Source organism: Odontomachus brunneus, unplaced genomic scaffold (assembly GCF_010583005.1).
Source record: "Odontomachus brunneus isolate Ranch 3 - 2012 unplaced genomic scaffold, Obru_v1 Obru_scaffold_261, whole genome shotgun sequence".
Taxonomy (NCBI): domain Eukaryota; kingdom Metazoa; phylum Arthropoda; class Insecta; order Hymenoptera; family Formicidae; genus Odontomachus; species Odontomachus brunneus.
The window spans coordinates 207,882-231,407 of record NW_022639711.1 but is presented as its reverse complement, the minus strand read 5'-3'; the positions used below and the strand labels follow the sequence as shown (position 1 = coordinate 231,407).

Sequence of the window (23,526 nt, the reverse complement as noted above, 5' to 3'; positions counted from 1 at the left end):
AGAGAGAGAGAGAGAGAGAGAGAGAGAGAGAGAGAGAGAGAGAGAGAGAGAAATGGATAAAGACTTTAAATGTGCGACTGTTTTAATGGTTGAACTCATTCAACCAAGCGAAAGGAGTAAATCCATAAAATCGATTGACAACATACGAGAGGCAGACGGCGTAAGGTGCAAATTTGAATAGCTCCTATTAAGGTCCGATGCATCAGCGAATTTACCTTACCATACACACACACACACACACACACACACACACACATACACATATACATACATACGAGCACATACACCGAGGACGCAAGTTCGTTGCAAGTGCGGGGAACGATCAATTTCCGCGAATTTCGCACTTCTCTGCTTATTACTTTCCTTCGCTTCTCGAAGACGGGAGACTAAAAGGATACAGGCAGGAGCGAGAAAGAAAGAGTGACAGAGGCAGCAGGAGGAGGAAGCCGAGGATGTAGCTGGAGGAGTAACAGGCGGCTACCGTCTACAGCGGTCTTAATGAAGGAGAACAGAGGGCGTGCTCGGGTGCACCGGCCAGTAAGCAATGTATCCAAACCTGTAATTATGTAGCTCGCTATACATCTCGTCCATAACGGTTATTAACAGGGACCTGACGTCTCCTCGCCTCCCTTCACCTTCTCTCTCTTTCGCTCGTTCACTCACCGATCTCTCTCTCTCTCTCTCTCTCTCTCTCTCTCTCTCTCTCTCTCTCTCTCTCTCTCTCTTGTTCTTTCTCTCTCTCTCTACCGCTCCTCTCGTCAGCGCACTTTTATCGTTCCACTTCGTTGCACTTGCGGGACATTGCCTCTGCGTCGCGTTTGAAAACTCCCCGCTTCGCTCTCTTCGACGTGTCGATTTTCGATTAGGGAACTCGGCCGATGCGGGCACGGACACGCGTTACGCTCGTCAACTTATAACGTCTACGATATTAGCACGTTTCGTGTATCTCGTTTTATATATTTATTCATATGCGATTCATATGCGTAACGAGGTGGTGCATCGACAGTTCCGATCTTTTATCCAGGACGAAAAGAAACGTCGTGTCGCGGTGTAATGAACTATCGTGAAAAATAAAGAAGCATCAGATGACTCTTTCGTTTCAGAAGCGATTACAATCATGACACGTTGACGAAATCAAAGATTTAACGCTTCATAATGAATGAACGATTAATCGTAAAGTAGAAGCAGGACAATAGAAAAAAATTCGTGTGGAATGTATCGACTCGACAAAATATATTTGATCGAATAAACATTCATAAAATGATTCGTCGATAATAATTTGTCATGTATCGAATGTAGACCTCCGAGTTAAAATTTTATTTCTATATTGTTCAAATAAAATTCATTCCTGCGAGATAAGATTTACTTCTGTGAAATAAACTTTGTATCTTACAAAAGAAATGTATATTTTTCTCAGTGTAATGTGGGCCTAAAGTTTCGATTATTCCTTTTGAGATAATCACAAGAGAGAGAGAGAGAGAGAGAGAGAGAGAGAGAGAGAGAGAGAGAGAGAAAGAGAGAGAGAGAGAGAGCGAGCGTCGTGTTTCCCCCGAAACGTGCGGGAGGACACCTGCTGAAGCCGCGGTGTTTCTCTCGACGCACGTGCGCTTAATCGTGTGACAGGAAACGAGCTAGCTACACCCTCGTCACACAATATTATCCACCTGTACCGTCGGCATTGAGACGCCTCGGGATGTGCACAAGATACACAGGGTGTCTCCGACTTAACGAACTTCTTCACGTGTCGTAAGAAGGAGGACGGGGAAATGCGGCGAGATGGCCGCAAGGCCACGACAAGGCGGCGAAACGAACGGTAGCAGTTGCTACACGCGATTCATACGATTTATGCGATTTGTGCGACCGGCGGAGCTCACCGTTGCACAAATCCGTGCCGAACAAATCTGAGCGTCCTAACGACACGACTCGAGAGCCGCGGTCCCGATTCGCGCACCGACGATAAATACTCAATGTTGCGTTGCCGCGGATGTCTGACGAGGCGCGTCGCGGCCGCGCGTAATTTCAGTAACGATCGTTTACGGCCAATCAGGAACAAGGCGCCGGGGCCCGTTACGAGCCGTTGTCGGTGCCGGCCGGTGACAATCGCCGGGTCTCGCGAGGAAACCGCGTCCGGTAACGAGCCTCGCCGGCAATTAGTTCGCGCGCGATTACGACCGGCCGCATCCACCAGAGAGAAAGAAACTCCCAGCGGGCTCGGGAGGCGGATAATAACAATAATAATGGCGATAAATTCGTCGCATAAGTCTCCCTCCGTCCCTCCCTTCCTCCCTACCGGCCTGTAAACCGCGATGTCTGTCGCGCGGCGAAATACCGTCATTATCGTCGATCGCGTTACCTTGTGGACGTTTGCGAAATCCAGCGGTAGGCTGTCCAGCCGCCGAGAGCCTCGTGAGTGCTGTACTATTAATTATTGGCGAAGCGCGTGTCGTAATTCGCGCGCGATTGCCCGTAATGAGGTTTCTCTTCAATGCGAAATATTGGAGCGAGAGCTATAAGAGCGAAGTCGATAACGAAGACTGAATGGAATTGCGGTTTACTGGTGGGAGATTATTATGACATAACGATAAATTTGAAATATATACTTTGTAGAAATAACTTATACGAGTGACTCTCTCTTTGAACTCGATACGGGTTTCACAAGGCTCGTCTCTGAGCAAGTTGCGCTTTGCAATCGATCTCTTTCTGTCAATGAGACTTTTAGAACTTTTAATCTTATGTAACCTAAATAATGTCAGAAGTTTGTTTCTTAATGTCGACGATTAATTATTACGTGATCTACCGTGATTGAAAAATAACTATGAATAATTCTTGAATAATTAGTCATAATTGACCATTAAGAACGTAGTAAAATTGAAAAGAATTTATACGAAAAAAGGAAAGACTATAATATTGTTTCCGTACAGAAAATAAGAAGGAGCGTTCGTGTAAAGTTGCGGGGACTTGTAAGACCCAGAGACGTTTACGTCCTCCGTCGTATTTCGGCCCGTCCATCTGGGACGGACTGCCGATGCATAAACACATAATTTGATGTTACACGAGACATCGATACTCGCGTACATCGCGCTCGTAGGATCTGCCTACACGCGCGTATAGTCGCAAATTTATCGAAACGGGTTTTTCGACAACCCGCGCGACCGCGAACGGAACTCTCGAAACGTCAAACAGCCGTTTAAATATGATAATGTAGTTGCCAGCACACGCACGTCCGAGCGCACACGTGGAACGTCGATCTATAAAATATAGTATACGACGCTAATGATGTATTTACTGAAGCCGCGTTTAAATGCACATGCATTTATGCAAATCTCGTGCGGATTTACGCGCTTGTTTATGCATTTTGAGCTGCGGCATCGTTTGAACACGCGCTTTACTGCCTCCTCTCCTTCTCTCCTTCCCTACCACACTCTCTGTCACATTTTACACTTCATGCGTTAATATGCATTAATGCGACTTCGCGTTATAAAACCAGTAAATTATGAACGAATCGGGATAATCGATAGCTCGGAAGAAAGGAGTAATATCTTACACTTTTAAGCGCTGTGTAAGGTTTTATTAAGACGCGTTTCTGTAGATGAGTCATCGTGAGTCGTCATTTTAGTTTATACATCATGTTCTCGGAATTTCCACTTACTTTATCTATTTTATTCGGAACTCTTAATTGTATTTTTTTTCTTATCCACGTGGGATCGTCTGTTCAGCGGAGATCCTCTGCCGAAACGACCAAGTGCACATCGACCTCGAGCGTCTGAGCGTTAAAAACGCACCGCGACATTTCGTTTCGCGTACTTGTTGAACGGGGGCTGTGATCGCGGATGCCGAGATCGCGGAGGCGTTCTAGCGTGGTCGAAAATTTGGTCCCCTGGCCGGCTTAATGATGGTCGAGGACGCACGACGAAGAAGCCGGGACCGGAAACCGCGGCCAACTAATTTCACGATATAAAAAGAGGGCCGGAGTTAGCCTGCCCAGTGTAGACAAAGAACGGCCGACCTGTCATCCAGCGCTAATCTAATGTTCCTCGGTGTGAGTGCGGACTCATTGAAGAATGACGAAGGAGAAAGAAAGAGAGAGAGACAGAGAGACAGAGAGAGAGAGAGAGAGAGAGAGAGAGAGAGAAGAATCGATTCCAGTCTCACGTCCTCAACAATCTCCCTATATTTTTGACGCGTTCATTAAGTTTTCACAGAAACTGTGGCGGACTGACATTTACCTGTCGGACGTTATTTAGCCAATAAAAATATCGACATTTCTCTCATCTCTTTGCACGGGAGAATCTTAAAGGTAACTATAGAACCAAAGAATAGGGTAATTGCCTATATTATTGTGCCTTTCTACTTGAATAAAAAGAAAACTAGCACAAATAAATAGAAAATTTTTTTTTTCATGAAGTTAAAACAATAAAAAATACTTTTTCTATTTATTTGTGTTGTGTTATTGAGCGAATCCTTCATTCACTTGTGAAGGTTGTCTTTTGGAGCGAATTTGTTCTTATACGAAACAAAATGTATCGTACTCTTCAATTTCGAATGAAAACTCGACAATTTACGGTGAATAATTTATTCTATGAGTAGAACGTCACTCGAGTTCGAGTGAGTCGGCAGTCACTTCGCTTCTCGGGTGGTTTCACTCGGGAAAATTCAAAGAGCAAATTATCACGACTGCGTGATTGCGACTGCAGTTACGACTCGGCCGCCGCGATCTCGAGCGCATTTCTAACGCTTCCACATTGATCGAGGGGATCCCGGCGTGAAGCGGAATCGCTGCTCCTCTTTCCGTAACCGTACCGGGTCTCTCCGTTTCCCGGTCTTCTTCTTGCTGCGCGTGATCATTATCTCGCGAAGTCGGCGCAACTGCAACTGCACTTTGTGCCGGTAATACCGGGGTGTTCTATCACGTACGAGCGCGAAGGACGACGCGCGCGGGGATAGGTTGCCCTCTTATTTTTTTGTTCCTTTCATTTTTCATCTCTCCTCATCGCGTTCTCTCTTCCACCTCCGGACCGTGGTCGCGCAAAGCCGGCGCAAAAAACGGGCAGTTACCTAATGAGCGGCAATTGAGTGGCGACCAATTACAGGAGGGGCCGGACCGGCGCATAAGATGCAACCGTCCAATGAGCACTGTTCAGCATCTCTGCCCTTTCAGCGTCTCCTTCTCCTGCTGGCGTCATCGCTGCCGCCGCCGCCGCCGTTGCCTCTCCTCTCCTCTCCTCTTCGCTGTGCAACTTCTCTCACGACGCGCAGGGAGAGAAGAGTAAAGAGGAGGCAAGGAAAAGAACGCGCGTGTCCTTTTCGTCTCGGCCGCCGGATGCGATGGACATTCGAACAACGATACCGGAAACTGCGAGTCCCTCCTCGGAGAATCGAAGAGCCGCGTCGAATCGGAAGAGGAAATGCGGCACGCCGCGATTTACGGTAGAGCAGCAGTGATTAGAAGTTCAATATCTTTTACTTGAATGTAACTGTGACGAGGTAATAGCTTCAGAGAAATTCTTGTAGGAGACGTTGAAGATCCGAGTACGCGAGAGGCGCGACGATCTCGAGAGAATTTTTATTTCTTCCAAGGAATAATTAACGATTACTTTTTTTAATTTCCGCAATTCACATCTGCCTACAAGGCTGCGCTGTTTCGCTCCGATCCCGATTTAACGGACGCCAACTGGATCCACGATATCGCACAATCGATCATAGGAGAGCCCCCGTATGCCCGGATTTGCCCTTAATTGTCCGGCTGGATAATAATCGTAACCCAATAACGAGACAACCGTTGATTGCCTTTTTTCGTGCGCTACAACGATCGAACCGCGCGGCTTGTAGAGCAGCGATAGCATTTATCGCGCCTATCAGCTGCGAGGAAGAGATTCACGTGGCGGTGGCCGGGGTTATATTCCGTTTCTCCCTAATTTCGCCTACGGGCAATGCGAAAATAATCGTTTTAGCGCGAGCGGTCGTGTTTTATTGCGGTGAGATAACGAGGCCGGGCGAAGTAACCCGCGATATAACTTCTCAAACCTTACCTCTAAATACACACACACACACACACACACACACACACACACACACACACACACACATATTATCCGTGCAAAATTGTATCTCGCGCCGCGTTGCATTCCAAACGGACATCATCATCCTCTCATTTCGGAAGGAAAACTCACGGGGGTGAACAGAAAAAAAGAGCATCGCGTCACGGATAACTCGGTTTATCTATACCCCGAGCCTAACGCTCGCGAGGCGAGAAATCCGGCTGATTCGTCGTCGTCGAAAGAGAGAAAGAGTTAGCGACGGAGACGGCCGTCTCGAGAAAGGATCAAGATTGGGCCACCGAGAAAAGTCGAGTCACTAATGGCGTTAATTCTTCAACGCGTAATACCTTGATAGGCGTCCCCGATATCTCGTTTCGGGCCGACCAGGGGGAAAGGAGGGGCGCGGGAGGGGCAGCTGGGTCACGAAAACCATCAACTGACCATTGTCCTATGGAGCGCTCCTCCGTTGAACCCCCATTGTGGCGCTCAACAGAGCACGACAAAAACAGCGTCGAGCTGCCAAGTTGCGGCTCATTTTGTTAACGTCTCTATTTTTAAGGCCAATCGTCTCTCTCTCTCTCTCTCCCCCCTTCTCTCTCTCCTTCTCTCTCTCTCTCTCTCTCTCTCTCTCTCTCTCTCTGTCTGTCTTTCTCTCGCGACCGAGACGCTCCAGTAACGACGTACCGAACGAAAAGCCACGTGAACTCAATAATCCCTTGCCCTCTCTCGCCCTGGTCGATCGATCCGCGTCGAATCCGTATTATACAGAGTGTATCGTAAAACACGGTCGCGGTTTACGGAGCGTGCAGTGTACAGGGTCTTCTCTACTACGCGAAGACACGGCGTAATCACGGGATCCGATCTCTCTGTTGGGGCAATTTCGTGGAAAAAACCCAAGAAACGAAGCAATTACCCGGCGATAAAACGAGACCGCCGACAATACCCACAAAGGCGCATAGACGTAACCGCTGACAATCGAGGGCGTTGAGATTTTTAATTAAATCCCAGCCGCGTGTACAATACGGCGATTTAGGGGAAATATTTTCGCGGCGAGATCGGGCCGAACGCGCGCGCTCGCGAACACGAAGGAGAGTCGGTTATCCACGATGGTTGAATTTACATTCGCCATCGTGGCTAATAACGCCGTTGCGAATTGCGCTTCATTGCGAATAGCTTGCAACGTCTGCTCCATTGTAAATTCCTGATCTTCAATTGAAGGAGTTGCACGTCAAACCCTCGTACGCTCGCGCGTGCGCGCGGCTAAAAAACGTAATTTACGTCTCGGCGCGGGCAAGGCGGATACGCATAATTACGGCATCGCGCATTGACGATTTTATTGACTGCGCAACGTCGAGAGAGGTACCTAACAAAGTAAGCATGCGACGCGACATTTTCGCGACTGTTGCGCGCGTTGTTCCTGCGTATTTTGTGCGTGCGCGCGCGTGCGCGTGTGTGTGTGTGTGTGCGTGTGCATTTGCAAGAAGACGCCCGGGTTGGCATGTGGGACCGTATGTGCGCAGCTCACGGCCGCAGCGACCATTAGACGAGAGGTAATAATGTTTAATTGCATTTTACGACATCCCCGTTTTGCTGTTAATTATAATTGCCGCTCGTCGAACATGGCGCCGCGCCGCGCCGCGTTGGTTGGTTGGTTTAGCATACATACAATGTTAGCCGCAATAAAAGCCGATCCCTCCGCGCGCGTGATACCGCGTACAATCGCTTATCGTGCTCTTTCTCCTTTTCTGCTTCACAGCCTTTTATTCCTAGCGTTTGATACATTCGTGACACGTTACTACGATCGGCCCGATACCAGAGATATTGTCGATGGATCCACGACAATGATTATCAAGCGAGTGACTCTTTAAAGGGCTTTTAAAGCTTTCAGAAATGATAAGATAGAAAAGTAAGAGAAAAAGATAATAGTTTCCATTTCCAAGAAAATCGCAGATTATCAATTCTTACTCATATGCTGCGATCGGAAACGTCACTCGAGTACTCTCTTCCTTTTTATCTCATTCTTGTATTTCGTTCATTCCAACGGCTATCTATCGTCTAGTAGTGTGCACACAGTGTGTTTCCGAACACAGCCATACACGGTGAGAATTTTATAGTAAAAATTACTGTAGAATTTTGTAACCATTGAAACAGACGGGCATTCTGCAGTAATTTATTATCCTCTCATTTCATATGTGCTGTTTATATTTTCGAGAACTAAAACGTGCTATTGAAACATTTGTTTCAACATGTTTCTTTCTAGAGAAATTTATTATGTTCCTTAGCAAGATATATCTTACTGACAATCTATTTCTGCACTAATGTACTAAGAAAAAAATATCTAAAAAAAATAAGAAATATTTGTCTGATAGATATTAATGACATATTTACTTTTTCTCTCTTTCTCTCTCTCTCTCTCTCTCTCTCTCTCTCTCTCTCTCTTATACTGATGAACATATATTTAGTTTGAGGAAACATTTCTTGCACATGAGAAAATATACACGAAAAAATATTCGTTTGAATTAACCAAGTGTCTTGTAAAATATGAACGAACCAGAATTCCCATTGAAGCTACAAGAATTCTGTTGAAGTCAACAAGATTTTCTGGTTAAACAGAACTTGCAATTATTCGAACAGTTTTTAATTCAAACAGAATTCTGTGTGTGGTTTATTCGTATTTTACTAGATATTTGATTAATTTAACTAAACTTTTTTCCATATATATTTTCTCAAAACCATTGCTTTCCATGAAAGCAATCATTTATTCCATTTAAACGAAAGAGTTTAGAGATTTGAATAAATATATGTTATCGGATCCAAACTACAAATATTTGTTTAATTCTCACATATTTTTTTTCTCCATGTAGGAACGTAGCAAATTTGAAAAGAATTTATATAAAAAAAAAAACCGTAATATTTTCTCCGTGCAGGGAGATACGAAATGTTCCCGGATTCATCGTGCTTCTAAAATTCTATTTTTTCCTGTTAATTTATTTTATAAGTTACTGTCCAATTATTGTCTTTGAGTTATTCGACTGCCGAGGGGTCAAGCTGAGGGAACAAGCTGACACTGGCTTCACGAGCTGGAAAAGCGATCACGAAACGCGTCTGCGAACGACGTTACCAATCCCGTAAACGTCGGCGTTTACGACGTACCGGCGTCTCGCGCGAATTTCGCGGCGAATCTCCTGCGCGACTTTGCTCTAATCAAGACGCGCCGCTATAAATTAGCTGCTCGCAGGCTCGCAATTTTACTACGCGCCACTCGGCGAATCGGCCTTTTTAAGGGTCGGCCGGCTATCGCCGGTTCGTTAAGTGCGACCGGACGTATCGGAAAACGCGCGGATCGCGACGACACCCTTAATACGGTCGCGTCGCTGTAAATTAATTCGCGTTCTCGCAATCAGCGAGCGTGTCGAACGTCGCGCTGCGCTCGTGAGTTTCGATAGAGACTTTCCTGACTAAATACGTGGTTCTGAGTTGTAAGCTACGTAGAGGTTTATTGTAATTATTACATTATACAGCCGTATATATCGCGAGCGGAGAATGTCAAAGTGGAATAAAAGCTAAAATAGTAAGATTGTGAAGACCGCGTTAACGGTGTAGTCTGTAAATGACTGAACTGCTTTGTAGATGGACGCGATGCATCGCAATGGGCATAAAGACCTCACCGCACAAAGAACCAGCGATATATAGCCGTAGCTTGACACTTATTAGATAGTTAAAGGTACCAGAGCGAGACAGGCGCGGAGCGACGAGCAGCCTGAAAATGCATAGTCACACGCGCTGGAAATTCCGGTCGAATCTATTAGTTGGAAATAGTTACTCGCTCCGCGAGATGACCGACTGATAACGCGCTAATTATACAACAAGCGGGCAAGTAACATTTGTACTTATTCGCGCCAACGGCATCGACTTCGAGCGCCTTTTCCGAGGAAAGACTCTTTCCTTTTTCTTCTTCTCTCTTTCTCTCAAACCGCGTATTTGTACAGGAATTAATTCAGGATAATTTAGATGATTCACAAAATCATGCGCAATGAATTATTATTGTACTACACGGGTAAAATTTTATATAATAAAAGTTACCATAGAATTCCGTAATCAAGAATTAGATTGATATTCTGCAGTAATTTATTGACCTTCCATTTCTCATATGTGCATAAAGAGAAAAAATATAAAAAATATATATATTTATTTGATGAATACTAACATATTCACTTGAATCTAAATTTTTTTATTTAAATAAAATAAACAATTGCTTTTATGAAAAGCACGCTAAGGTTTTAAGAAAATATAGATTTTTTTATTTCGAAAAACATTTTATATTACTATAAGTAAATATGTATATTAATATGTATATTAATATCAATTGAGCAAATATTTTTGTTGCTTAATTTTATTTTTCCTCTCATGTATGTTATTTTCTAAGTATGTTATTTGTATTTTCGGAACTGAAATGTGCTATTAAATTAGTTTGTTATGTTTCTAGTGAAATTTATTATGTTTCTTAGCAAGATAGACTTTACTGATAGTCTATTTCTGTACTACTAGATATATGGTACAACTGAAAAAAATTTATATTAAAGAAACAAAAACAGAAAAGTATAATATTTTCTGGAATAACAGAATATATTGCTAAATATGTCGCGAAATATCTATAACACATCTCAATTATATCTGCAGTATCCACATTATATCTATATTATATCTCTGTAATACTTGTCGAACATTTGCTTGAATTTACATCTGCATCCTTCGTGAATCGATACGACGGTTAATGGCAACTCATATCATCGCGAGATGCAACGAGGCCGCGATTCAATTTACTCGTGCGCGAATTTACCAGTGAATATATTCCAACCTACTCCGCACACACGCCGATAAGGGCGACGTTTATCGGCGACGTTTATCGGCGATGTCGATGCGGAAATCGGCCGAATATACCCGTGGAATTCCAATCGCAGAAGCGCGGCGTGTCGTTGCGTTGGAGCAGAGTCTCTCGATTTTTCTGCTCTCTTTCTCCTTCTCGATACGGCAACGGCGTCGCGAGCGATCGCGATCAGCCAGCGTGCCGTAGCGACGTATCTGAAAATTCGGAGAGCGCTCCGACAGCGCTTACGCCAGTGTATTCACCGATAAGGCCGATGCGTGCTAATTACGATTACGTTGCGTTTATATTATCGGAGCGCGGCCACTGATTAAAACATTTCATTAAAACTTCCGCGAAAACGTTTTCCTCCTGCCGACAAATTGGCCGTCGTTAGAGCGGCCGACAATTCGCCACGGCTCTCACCGTAATTACTTCGTTAGCGCGCCATTTTTGTGCGTCTCTCCTCGGGATGCGGATGGACCGGCCGTAGATTGACTTCGCGAAATCGCGCTCCTCTCGACGCTCTTTCTCTCTCTCCTCGGACCAACATCTGTCAGTTGGCTGTGTATTAACGCGGACGACGCTCGCGAATATTATTTTTTACGGCGTTATCGCGTGCAGTGAAGAGATTTTATTGCATCCACGCGGGATCCCGGCGCGGATCTCGGAGGTGACGTATGCTCGAAATGAAACTACATGGTCGACTTTCAGGATGCTCCTCCGATTCCAAGCGCGAAGTGAGAGATTTGGACTTCACTTCTATTGAGCAACAGTATCTTCTTTCGGAATCAAACGACTTAATGAAATTTAACCTCCTAAGCGTACGTTCTCTTCGCGGACGCAACACAGCGCGAACAGAGATTACAATGGTGCTTCTTTCCCGTGCACAGAATTGCCTGCCTGTGCGATTTACCGTTAATTGATACTCATCGCGAGTTTTTCCACCCAGGTAGAAGGGACACTCGAAAACACGGACATCGAAAACGCGAGGTATGTTCGTCACAATCGAGTCACAGTTATATTCGCGTATTTTTCACACATCCGTCTGAAGGATAAGCCTAAGGATAAGTTGGACGTTTCGGAGATCGATAATTACAGGTTGACCTGCAACTAAGAGCCAACTTTTCTATATCAGTTAAGTTTGGATTTAATTTAACTAGAATAAATTAATTTAGAGTGTGCAAAATTGAGTTTAAGTTTAAAGCTTATTTAGACACATCAGGCGCATTGTTAGAACAGAGTTTAAGCTTAAATCTGCATTTAAAACTAGTGCTATATATAAGGAATTATGTCTTAAAGATGCAAATTTCCTAGATTTCAAACAGCTAAGATAGAGGAGTAGAGAAAGAGAGGGAGAAAAGAGAATTCGTCAGAGAAAGAATTGCGAATCGGGATGAAAGAATCGCGTGGCGCGCCTCCACTTTTCGCGCCCAGGGGTCGTCCAGAACCGCGAGCTACGCCAGTGGGTTTGCGTGCTCGCGAGCTCGTAGACCCGAGTACGCCACTGTGATATATGCTAATTGCAATTACACCGCGTGTACGCTATCGGGCCGGCGCGCGGTGCCCCGCGTGACGGGCCACGGAGTTGCGCCAACTTTGCGCTAACTTACTAAACTCAAATTTAACTGGATCTCATTTGCCTCCACTTGTTCGAGCCGCGCGCGGCCGTACCTAGTCAGGCAGGTAGTTCCACCTGGAATTGAATTATACCGTCGTTCCGAGACAGCTCGCTGATGCACGCGCGCGTGTGGACGTACACGTATACGTGTTTATGTGTGTGTGTATGCGCGCGCGCGAGCACAGTACTGACGTACATCTTCGCGTGCCAGACGCGAAATCGGGGAAAGCGTTTGTTGAAAGAAACAAATTACCGGCGCGGCTTCTAAAATGATATTTTACGAAGGCGGGGGGATATTGAGCGCGCGCGCATTCGCTATCCATGCAAATGCCGATATACGAGAGGATTATTAATCCCGTAACCATGGCCACTTTTACGTGATAATAAAGAGGAAATATATTTCATAAACACCACGATAGATATCTCGATAGATATCACGATATCTCGATAGATATCACGATAGCTCGATAGCTCGGCTTCAACGGTACTCGTTATTGATTATTATTTAATAAGCAATAATATATCGTGGATTACGCTGATATATCTCATCAAATTGTAATTCTACTAAAAATAGTAGAGAGATACATCAGTAGTTTGTCAAGAGACTGTCGGATTGTATTGATAACTTCATTCACTTAAAAGATTAGAGAATTAACTGATTAGAGAATTGTCTGAAAAATGTAAGACAGGAAACGGCCGATAACGATTTATGAAGAGAATATTATATCTTCTTTTTAATATAAATTCTTTTCAATTTTATTGTATTACAAATTGTCAGTAAGGTCTTGCTAAGGAACATAGTAAATTTCGCAAAATATTAAAAAGTAAACATAGCAAAATATTTCATAGCACATTTTAGTTGCTAAAATATAAAATGGCATATACCAAATGAAAGGATAACCAATTACTGCAGAATGTCGATCTATGTCTACAAAATTCTATAATAATTTTTATTACAAACTTCTCTCCGTAACGAATACTTTGAAATATATTAAAACATAAAATATATATATGAATTATTTTAATATTATCACTAAAAGAAATATTAATAGAAGAAAAATCTGGACTTTTACAAAGCCTTGATATATCGAACTATAAATGGAGAATCAGCGTGGAAAAAATAATCTGATATATAAAAATTTCTGTTACATAATATGAAGGAATAATAATAACAATAAAATAATCGCGATAATAATAGTAACTGACAAGTAAATCTGTCCAAAAGTTACACTCCGATTTCTTTTTAATTTGGCACAAATGTAGAAGTACAAAAAATATTTTATTAACCGAAATCCGGCAATTTTAATTAAAATTTTAACAAAACTGGCATAGAAAAATTATTTATACAAACAAAATTGGCATAAAAAATTATTTATACAAACAATTTCTCGGTTTGGCCGAGATTCGAACTATTTTTGACTAACTTAGCACAGATTTGAAATTTCTTTCGGTTGGAATCTCGGCTAAAGAAATTTAGAATAATTCGTATCTCAGCTATGCCGATTTTGTTAAAATTATTTAACTACGTCTTATATTCAATTTTATTTCTTATGCATTTTTGTTATACTTATTGATGATAGGAGTGAGAACATTAAAAAGTTATAAACTGCCCGTAAAACTCAAGTGAACCAAAATGAAAAAATATGACCTAAATATTTTTTGTATTTCTACATTTGTGCTAAATTAGAAATAAATAAAACTTATATCTTTGGGTAAGTTTACTTGTGAGTGTTCACATAGTAATGATATTTATATTCGGGCTATGACATTTATAAAAATCCGATCAGGTGATTCAACTTTGCCAGCGTTACCGTATCTATTACGCGATCTAATTGAGTTGAATTCACCGCACACAGGGCTGACGCGAAGAATGCGTACTAAGCTCGTGATCGGTGCTCGTGGAGTCGACATAGAAGCGTCATCGAGCGTAACTGCCACGGACGCGCGGCGCAACTTCAGTCAAATTGAGGGCCACTCCTTCGAACGAAGACGTGATTAATTAATGCAAATGTATAATGTCGGTTTGGTCGCGTGCAGCTCTTTTCGCCGCGACTTTTATAATATTTTTAATTATGAGCGACGCGCGCAGCGCGATTAAATTTATTCACTCGACGGAGTTATTACCGCCGCGCGCGCGGTTTATCGCATACCACATCGACATTTTTGCATTACCATGCGCCGATGTTCGTGCTAGTCGCGCGTTAAGAAAACACACAGTAATCAGCCCCGCACCGACGTACGTTATATCGATATTGAATCGATGTAATGAGAACCGAACTTCGCCGCAAAGTGCAATTAGCGCTGGTAGCTCGCCAGAATTCTTCTAGATTGCTCGATTTCTGCGAGAACTGTTCTCGTGAAGTTACTATTCGCGTCGTGTTATGAGCGTTCGTGCGAATTCGCTTTCATTTGTCTTTCAGAATTTTTGAAAAATACATGACATTTTGTGTGTGGACACTGAGAAAAAAATATTTGGATATTTGTGGGAATAAAAGTTTATTTCACAGAGAAATGAACTTTATATCCCACAAATAAATTTCCAAGTATTTTCTTTTCATTGCTTCTTGTAATCGCTAAAACGTAATTGCAGAGTTCATTTTAATGTCAAAAACTACTCGATTTCGAGTAATAAAAGCAATTTTCATTCATAAAACGATTGGAATAAGCACATGGGCGGACGAGATAAAGTTGGCTCATAATTAAAGGTCAGCAGGAGGGCTATGGAGGCTTCTTGCGAACTACTAATCAGGATACATATTTTATATGTGGTTTTCTTTACCCTACATTACTAACCCGGTTAGATGGCCGCGTTGCTGCATGTTCATATTTTGGTTATTACAAAAAAAACACACGGTTAACAGGATCGTGGCAGGCATTAACACTTTATTATGTTTGTACAATCAGTTGCAACAGTCAGTTGTCTGAGAAGTTGTAACTTGGAAATTCTGAAACATGGGACATCTAGCCCCGATCTCCCATACTGCACCTAGATTTGACATTAATTTCCCAATTTCTCCGAAAAGGAAGAAGGAAATGCGCGAGCGGAAAAATGGTTACATAACTTCGACTACGATTTACCGTTGCTCGGAAAACAACAGCGTTCTCTTGTTCGCGAGAATGCATTTTTGAGAGAAGGGCGTTCATAGCGGAATTGGGCTGCCATTTGTCGACCAGAAATAACTCGGCGCTCTGTTTTGTTGCCGTTTTACGCAGTTCCATTTAACGGACGGATAGCTTTTAGTGTACCACGCCGGTCGCTGCACCTAGTCATTACCGCAGACAATTAGATACAATGACGAGCGGCCGTTATTCTTTTTACATTCTTTTAATAAAGGCGGTACGGTTTCATAACCTTGGCAAATACATCAACCACGGTGATAACGCGCGCTCGTGCAACTAACAGCGTGTGTGACGGATGGACGGACGCTTCTAGCGCATGCGCAAGATAGGTCCTAGTACGCGTGCGCCAGAAAGCGGCCTTGTTACCAACACTAAGATCCCATCTACAGTAGATGGAGTAAGGAGTAGAAGTAGGAGTAAGACGAAATGGAAATAATTAGACCCGATCTACAATAGATGGAGTAAGGAGTAGGAATAAGACGAAATGGAAATAATTTATTTCGTTTACTCCCTTACTCCAGCTCCTTACTCCAACTCTTACTACTTAATTCAGGCTTACTTCATATGATGTAGACAGACAAACTTTTATTGAAGTAAGGGAATAAGCGAAATAAATTATTTCTATTTCTACTTCTACTTCTTACTTTATCTATTGTAGATCGGGCTTTATTTCCCTTACTCCAATAAAAGTTTGCCCGTATACATGGAGTAAGCCTGAATTAAGTAGTAAGAGCTGAAGTAAGGGAGTAAGTATAAGTTATTTCCATTTCGTCTTACTCCTACTCCTACTCCTTACTCCATCTATTGTAGATCGGGCCTAACACTACATCCATTTTCGGAGAGCGACTTTTCGAAGTTGGAAAATTGTTTTAACGATTCTGGGAAAGTTACTGAGAGAATAGAGTAATGTTCATTCAAAATATGCTCCAGCTGATACCCGACGAGATAAGCACGCTATTGTGTGTGAGAAAATCGAAGTTTTCACAAATAATTGCCGTATTCATTATTACGATATTCCGCCAATAAACGCGGCGGCAAATGGTAAAAAAGCGCGTTATCTCAATTTCGTGAATAATTTGTCGGATTGGAATCGCGCGAATACCAATTCTTCCTGTTTCTCTACCGACGGACTTATGCTAATTTCGGGGGGAATCGATAATGGACGAACAATGTCTGTCTAACGAGATACGTCCTTGTGCCTAATTTCGACCGAAGCTTCGCTGAGCGCGCGCACGTTTCGAAATCGGCCCGTCCGTTCGCGTGTAAAGCGCGTGTAAAGATTGTTTGGCGCGCGTTGAAATTAGCGTAACGACATCTATCTTGATTTCTCCGTCGCAGTTGCGTTTATGCTAATCCCCGTCTTGTCGTGAGCGAGAAGAAACATATGAGGGCTTTTACTACGTGATTATTATTCTTACATTATCACTACTCTTATAATGTACGCTCAAATTATTGCGCTGAAAGTCGAGCTAATGGGACTCATTGAGATTTACATACGTGCGACCGCGTTTATTATTTTATTATTTCTGCCTAGCGTTCTCTCTCAGCACGCGGTCGACCATCGATTCGCACGTGCTTTTGTTTGACGTTTCCTTTTTTTGTCCCTACGCCTCTCGTTAATCGCCGTGCTCGGTGTGTTTTACGGCCTTTTACTTTATCCGCAAGTTCGCGGAAACACGTGTAACTCGGGCTGCGGTTCGTTTTTACGACACGACGGTTATTACCCGGACGTTGACGAGCTGTAACGCGCTCGTGTCGATAATAGTTGGTTTGCCTAATCAAACGCGGGACACTCTCCTCTCATTCAACTATTTCGTGATTCGACTATTTCGCTGTGCGACGGAAAAACTGGGCAACAAAAAGTTTCACATAATTTGACGCTATATGAAAAATTTCTATTTTCTCTGAAATATGAGAGATCGACGTGCGATCGAACGATATACGACACCGAACAAGAAAAAGCTTGTTCGCGGAGTATCAAGGACGGTTATTTCAACGCGTTTCTTCCATCGATTTCAGCGACCAGAAATGGCGTTTACGTGCCTCGATCACGAGGAAAGTTCCACGTACGGTGACACGCGGAGCACGCAATTGCGATAATTGTCACTGGCAAGAAGGAGAGACGAGTAAAAGGGCGCCTGTACGTCGTACCAATCCGAAAGGTATGTCGAATTCGATTAGTATTCTCGGTCGACCGCGATCCGACGGAAATGAAAAGTCTGCGACTGATCGTCCGCGTGCAATTACATTCGATTGATACACTCGTAGAAGGTAATTCTCGGTTTGCGTCGCCGCGCGCGCGGTGCGTGGTTTTATCACGTACGTGAAAAAACTGTGTAATATATTCTTACGATTCCTACAATATAAATATCAATATAATGTGTAAACCTGTGTACCACTAATCTATGTATTACAAAACTGTTTTCTGAGGTATCTGAGGTATATTTCTTAAGCCTAATCTACAATGTACTGTTTGCTTCCTGTTTCTTGTTCTCTGTCCTTTTTTAGTTGAAAGCCTGATCTACAATATGCTCTTTGCTTCCTGCTTCTTTCTCTTTATCTCTTTCTGACTCAAATCTTAAACTTTAAGCCAGAAAAAGGCAGAAGACAAGAAACAGAATGCAAAGAGCATATTGTAGATCAGGCTGAAGGCTTAAGTTGTGAGTCAGAAAGAGATAAAGAAAAAGAAACAAGAAGCAAATAATACATTGTAGATTAAGCTTTAAGCCTGATCTATAATATGCTTTTTGCGTTCTGTTTCTTGTCTTTTATCTTTTTCTGGCTTAAAGTTTAAGGTTTGAGTCAGAGAGAGATAAAGAGAAAGAAGCAGGAAGCAAAGAGCATATTGTAGATCAGGCTTTATACTATTGGAAAACATAATGTCAATTTTTATTTCTAATTTGTTTCTACGTTCTTCTATATTTCGTGAATTAAATTTCTCAGTGAACGGCCGCGTGTTCTCCGACTAATCAGTGAACCGTTATTGTGACACGTAGTGGTGCAGCAACGCGCTTTTATCGCGTCACGACGGAAGAAAGTTCAATGGACTGCGAGCTTTTCGACGGTACGGTCAGTAAATCATTATGAAATTATCTTCGTGCATAAAGTTGAGTCCATTTGGGCGTTTAAGTGGTCATCGCGGCGGATCGCGACCCACGACGGACGGACGGACGAATCGTAACTTTATCGTTCCAGACAAATGACTCCACTTGCCTCTGATAACCCATCCGTTCGCCTTTCTGCGACAGACAAAACACGAGCGAGAGAGAACGACAAAGGGCATTTTTCTTCGTTGAAGAATGCGTCCCAATTTGATAACGGTGCGCGAAAAAGTTGGCGAGAACCTATAGACGTTAAGGCAATCTCAATTTGTCACGCAAGTATCTGTGTAAATTGTAACTATGAGAGAGACACAAAATGTCTCGTTGATTATAGTACAACTTCCACTGCGCCAATATCACGGAAAGAAAGAATTAGCTGCGGCAGCGAGAATCTGTGATAGTTAAATCTCCTTGTATAAAATATGGATGTCTAAAAGTACAGCTGCCAATAGGCACATATATACAAATATACATTTAGCTGATTTAATGGAAATAGTAGCCAGACTTTACAACAGCAAATTTCTAGTTACAGCAACAAATGTACTTTCAGCAAATCGTGATTAGCTGCGACAGAGAAATCCTTTTTTTCCGTGTACAAATCAACAAAAGCACAGAGACCTTTATTCCAGTCTAAAGTCTAAAAAAGCAAGCTATCAAATGACAAGGTGAACGCTGCGTTTGCGGTCACGAGACACTGACGACGCGATCGAAGGACAATTTAGAGCGAGTTTTAATTGCTTCGCTAAAACCGCGACGCGTAATTACTCGCGGCCGATCGCGCCACATCGGCCGAACTTTTTGCGTTGTTACTTGTCAGTGGCAGTCGGACACGCCACTAGCGTTTCTCGCAGTATTCCGGGAGGAGTATTCCGGTGGATAAGCGCATTGTTAAAAGCGAAGCCGGCCTACTAGAAAGTCATAGTTCGATAATTAAAACGGCGTTTCTCGATTGCTTGTCCGGTTGAGAAACGTTCGCGGAACGTGACTTTAACTTATTGCTTTTTCATTCAGTGTATTAACGTTTCCAAGCCCGCGCGATTTACTTCTTCTCTTACACCAGACTCGATTCTATTCCATATTCTTTTCTCTACATGGGAAGAATTTTATAGTAAAAATAATTGCAGAGTTTTCTAGCCGGGAGTTAGATCGATATTCTGCAGTAATTTATTATTGTTTCACTTTGTATTGCATTATTTATATTCTAGAAACTGAAATATGCTATTAAAAAATTTGCTATATTTCCAGAGAAATGTACTATGCTCTTCAACAAGATAGACAATGTATTCTCGCATTAAGAACATAGTAAAATTAAAAAGAACTTTCTTTTTAATGCATTAGAATATTACTCATTAATATACGAGACAGATACATCCTGCAAAAGAAATCCATTTAACATAATAAATATATCCTATATATGGCAATATTTGTCGTTATGAAAAAAATTAAAAAAGCTGTGATGAAAAACAAACAAGACACAAAATAAATAAGCCTTCAAGAGCCAAGCACAAATCATGCAGTGCTATAAAATGTTATAACCCATTTATTTATATATCTTGAATATTTATCGTATTTTATACACTCAGTGTGCGCGAAGTAAATGAAAATGCGGTTGTGCAGGTGCAAAATTTTTCTGAGCGTAGCACGAGAAGGGCGAGAACCCGCGCGACGACTTCGCGTCTCGGGACCGGAATTCGCGTATGGTAATCGACATCTGTGTCCACCCACGACGCGCATAATCCGCAGCAAACGGACTCGTAAGCAACGGCGCGTATCGCACGTTGCATCTCACGTGTGTACAGCCACTATGCGCTCGCGCTCGGGTGCACGCATTGCACGCGTATGAGCCGCGGCGGTGTCGGCCCTTTTGAGCCCTGTGCGTGCGTAACTCACGCGTTCTCTCTCCCGCGCGCACGCTGCTACGCGTTCTCGTTGCACGACGCTTCGGCAGACCCCGATAACGATAATTAATGTTGCCTCGCGTTGATTATCCCGCACGCGATATACGTCCGCCCCCTCTTTCATCATTTGCCCTCCGCTCTCCCTTTCCTCTCCTTTCTTTTTCTCTTTCTCGCCTAACTCGCGCTTTCCCGATGCTTTGCAACGTTTCGCCTCCTTTCTTCGGCCACACGCATAACCACACGCTCCATCCGGATATTCGATATTCTTATTTAACCCTTTGGAACGCAGTGTTTTCACTCGTGAGATTATCTGTTAGAATTAAATCATTGTTTTAGGCATAGTGATCTCGCAACGAAACCACCGCTCCACCTATGCGATGGAAACATTTTGTTGCACAGTCAAACCACCCTTATTCTGTAAAAGTAAGAAAGTAGGAATAGAATAGAGAATAGAATGAATACTTTATTAGAATTCGAATTTTTAAGGTCCTGCACTGAGGGGAAAATTATTTAAAAATCAACAAATATTTCTTTGAATATATGAAATATTGTTTACTTAAATCAGATCAACAATATTTGACTTAAATAAAGAGAATTTAAATTTAAGTAAATATGTTAATGCACCCATCAAAAAAATATTTGTTGATTTTAAGATAATTTTTCCCTCAATGTGTGCTTCAAAGGATTAACTCTCCACTCCATGGTGAGGGCAGATTATTAATAATCGATTATCTACGTCTATGAGCACAACCAACAAATACATTTTCAGTAAATTACAATTAGCAACGGCAGTAAAATCTTTTCTTTTTCGCGTACGATGCGTTAATTTAACAGACGGTCGATAAATAGAACTAGTTTAAAAAAGAACTTATAAAATTTTTAAACCGACAAGTCGAACAGGATCATCGAAGAGATGTGCGATATTGACGAATAGACGAGCTGCGAGCAGGATAATTACGCGATAAGTGTTCCCAGATGAGCCGCTGGGAAATCCGAATCGAAGCCACGATACGTTGTTGTTTCTCGGTTTTGTCGCCGTTGCAATCGTCGCGCGTCGATGCGAAATTAATCATGCGAGCCGAATTCGAGGAATCCATTAAGGCCGAGTTCGCCGACCCGATGTCACCATATTGGCCGATATCGTCATTAAGAATTTTAATACGAGGACAAGGCGCTTCGCGGCGGCGATTGCAACAGCCGTCCCCTCTAAAACGGGGATAAATCAGTGGCGCCCACCCACTGCTCTTCGGAGGCAAATGGAAGCGCGAACAACAGCAACAACAACAACAACTCGCGGGTTATCTTCTGCCTCGCGACGCCACACGCCGTCAGTGGCTCGGGAAGAATAATTAGTTTATAAACATGCAGCGCGTCCGAAATCTCAAGATGATATTTCGCGTCTTCTCGAAGATTATACGGTAATAGGTGCCTCACGTTAATCCCCGTGTCTTCGTGTTTACGACCGATTATACAGATCGTTCGCCGACGCGCATGAGTGACCACGTCGTTAATAAAGGTGCAATCGGAGGACGGATAATGTGGGAGAGCAGATCTCGAGGAGAGGCTAGTGAACGATAAAGGGAGAGAACGCGATAGAAATCACGGTGCTGCTTCGCGTTTTCCAAGCAGCGTCGCGCGCGACTCACGGCTCGCTCGAGTTTACATAGTTCGGGACCTGATAATACAGCCGTGGTCAACGCGAAATGATTAATCGCTCGCTCGCTCACGCTAATTGTTATCTACGATCGGCGATCGCGCGAACGAGCCCCGGCGAGTCAAGTCCGCGCGGAACTTCGCGCTTTGTCGATCCCATCTCGCGTGGACGTTACGTCGGCTGCCGGCTAATCGTTGCCCTAATTGTATTTACACACCTTGCCGCGAAGTAATTCTCGGAAAGTGCGGTGTCCAATTCACTAAATCGACGCGCGATTATATTATCTTGCTGCTCGCAACGAGGATCAATCAGGAAACGGCATTCCTCCCATTCAACTTCACCGAGACGCAATTACACACATATGTTTTATCGGAAGGACTATAGCGTTGAAATGTAGCGATTGTAATACCGTAATCGTAATTTTGAAAATATATAGAGAACGCCAATGTTTCAACAAGACGTAATCTATGTGTTTTACCAACAAAGCAAATACATTAACAAAGCAAATACATTACCATTCATTTCCATTCTTTCGGCGGGAATTAGGATGGATTATTCCATCTCTTTACTTTGTCCTTTCTAATTTTGACTATGTTATCGCACATGTTGTTTTCACTATGCAAATAAATTTTAAGAAAAAAGAGAATATAAAGTGTTTCGGTGGACGTTACTATCGTGAAGGAGGACGAAAATGTGTGTGTGTGTATGTGTGAGAAATTATCATCCAAATATAGTGGTGAAAAACAAAGTAACGAAAATTCGTTACATGCAGTTTTCTAAGGAGCTTACTGAATTAAACGCAAGCGCGTGAACATTTCGAAGCAGTTCAATGGCAGTTTGGAAAATTTCAGAGCGCGGAATGCGCGCGTCCAACAAAATTCGATTGTCTCGCGCGTTTCGCAATATCTTTAGTTCTCTCTTTCTCTTACTTCGTTCAATTCTTCCACTTTACTTTTATTTCAATCTTACTCATGCCGAGACACTTCGCACGCGACGGGCGGTCGTCGTAGGATCGCCAGTCGTCCGTTTCCATTTGTTTTATCGCTTCAGCGATTCACCGCGCGCGCTTTGATTCTCGGCCGCGTCATACCTCGAGATATTGGTGATTTTTTTGGAGAGTCTCGAGACTAATTTCACAGATAAACGTGACAAAGGCTGGAAAAACGTTTCTCCGGGGACAACGTGCTCGTTATCGGGTCGTTCGTTATCTGCGACGTGTCTAGACAAGAG

General features: G+C 43.0%; 1 protein-coding gene across 1 annotated transcript in view; it reads right to left on the bottom strand.

The window, feature by feature from the left end:
• Window positions 1-23,526, bottom strand: part of LOC116852896 (homeobox protein aristaless-like) — a 170,325-nt gene that overhangs the window by 121,400 nt on the left and 25,399 nt on the right. The gene's annotated exons all lie outside the window — the stretch shown is intronic.